The sequence below is a fragment of the Etheostoma spectabile genome, unplaced genomic scaffold (genome assembly GCF_008692095.1).
Source record: "Etheostoma spectabile isolate EspeVRDwgs_2016 unplaced genomic scaffold, UIUC_Espe_1.0 scaffold00018455, whole genome shotgun sequence".
Classification (NCBI taxonomy): Eukaryota; Metazoa; Chordata; class Actinopteri; order Perciformes; family Percidae; genus Etheostoma; species Etheostoma spectabile.
This window is the reverse complement of record NW_022604263.1, coordinates 8,971-11,188: the sequence shown is the minus strand read 5'-3', so window position 1 is coordinate 11,188 and position 2,218 is coordinate 8,971. Positions and strand designations below refer to the sequence as shown.

At 37.5% G+C, this 2,218-nt stretch overlaps 1 non-coding gene across 1 annotated transcript; it reads left to right on the top strand.

Annotated features, from left to right (window-relative positions):
• Positions 1-277: 277 nt before the first annotated feature.
• trnas-aga (transfer RNA serine (anticodon AGA)) lies at positions 278-359 on the top strand. The gene has a single exon. It is a non-coding gene; the product is annotated as a tRNA-Ser (tRNA).
• The last annotated feature ends 1,859 nt before the right edge of the window (positions 360-2,218 follow it).

Sequence of the window (2,218 nt, the reverse complement as noted above, 5' to 3'; positions counted from 1 at the left end):
GTCCCAGCCATCGCAATATCTTTCGTTGTGTGGTTACTTGCTTTTTTTGTCAAGAAGTAACCAGAAAGGTTACTCGCCCAACCCGATTTGATAAAATATTAGATCTCTGTTATGGTACAAATAAGGGAGCAAATCAATCAATCAAGCTGCCTCCACGAGGATCCACAGACACAGGAAGTGCACTACAATTTGCAGTTATCCCATGTCTGGTAACTTCTTGTAACCAATTGAAAAGTTTATGAACATTTGTGCAAACAGGTATATTGCTGCTTTTCAGGTTGTTGTGGCCGAGTGGTTAAGGCGATGGACTAGAAATCCATTGGGGTCTCCCCGCGCAGGTTCAAATCCTGCCGACAGCGAGCGGCGTACTTTAAGAGTGGTAGCAAACCAATGACACAATTTGATAAATCACAGGTTACCGTATTGCAGATGTACCTTCGTGTGCAATATTGTGTTATCTCATAGGTACTGGAAGCCACCAGTCTCCACCAACGTTTTTCTTCTCAGTCTGTTTTACAAGATTTGCAGTGAACTTTGTATAGCAGGGCAATAATTTTGCCCTGGTTTGATTTCCAGCCATTTGCAGGTTTTAAAGCCATACACAAATATTTCAATTTCGTTGCGAGAGTCATCCCAAAAGGATTAATAAAGATACGTCTAAGTCTATCTCAGAAAAAAAGTCCAAAAATCTGAAAATCTTGAGGGGATGTAGCTCAGTGGTAGAGCTCATGCTTTACATGTATGAGGACCTGGCATCTCCAGCAGGTATTATGGTAGAGTCTTTAAAAAAGCTGCAGAAGATATTACCTCCTGTGGTAATCTGACTGGTAGACAGCACAACAAGCATTTTAAACATACATGGTACTATTTACAGTATTTATTAACTGCAGTGTAATGTATTTAATGTTTTATGCTCCAGTTTTTATGGGTGTTACAGCAGGTATGAGCACTGTAGTTTCTATTTTTATGGATGAAAAAAAACTTCACATGCTATTAAGTTAAACATTTAGCAGGTGCAGACATTTCACTTGAGACACTTGCTTTGTTAAACATCAACAGACTGATACAAAGCCTAGGAAGTAGCAGAGGATGGTTTTGATCCATCGACCTCTGGGTTATGGGCCCTGCACGCTCCCGCTGCGCCAAAGCTGGGGAACGACAGTCTGTTGGGGGGGGGGAGAAAGGAAGAGGAGGGGGAAGAAAGGGGAAGAAAAAAGAAAGAAGAAAAGAGAGAAAAATGAGAAAATTGAAGACATGAAGGTATTTTAGCCCCCCATGAACACTTAAAGAATTTTTTTTTGATGTTTTTAAATTTTGTGGGCAAGCCACGGCTGGGATTCGAACCATCGAACTGTGGAACATTAAGTCTACCGCCAGTCTAGGCATTTTACTGCCCCCTACTGTCTTTTAAATGAACTGTTCTTAGTAATTTAATTGTCCACAAGGCAGATATTCCATCAGTTTCTTTATTTTAGTCCAGTTTTCCAGTTTAAAAACTGTTTATTGCCTTATTTGGAAATCACTTTCCAGAATTTGGGGTGTTCCTCAGTTATAAAGCTGGGCTGGGTTGTAAATATTGATACAATAAATAATAATTGCAAATAAATAATCATTGTTAAGTTCTTCCCCACACCTTACAGAAAGGCTTAGTTTTGATCTGATTGCAAGGATTGTTTGGCATCTTTTATGAATGAAAATTGATACACTGTATTATTTATTCCTACCTTCCTGAAGTGAACAGCATCCCACATGTAACTGTTACTGCATGTTGTCATCATTGTCATCAACATTATCACCATTATTATTATTAATATTACTATTATTATTATTATTGTTACCCACTTTAGTGTAGAAAAAAAGGAATAATAAAGATTTTTTTGTAAAGGTTGATGGTAACTGTTGATGCACCCTCTTTTTTTTTCTTTTTTTTTATTACAGTTGGCTTCATTCAACCACTGATTAGAACATTGATTATTTTTCTCTATTTAAATCAGATCTTGAGTGCTTTTCATTTTTGGCCCTCTAACAATTTTCTTCTTTTCTTCTAAATTCTTTTTTAGCATTCTAAGTTTACCTGTACTTAAAGAACTTTTTTCAGGAAACCCAAATTTTGTCGCCCAATATGGAGGAGTAATGGCTCTTTACAGTGAATATGCAAAAGAAGATGTTCTCAAGTTCAGCCCATATTCACACAGACCTAAACCTACTCACTTAATGC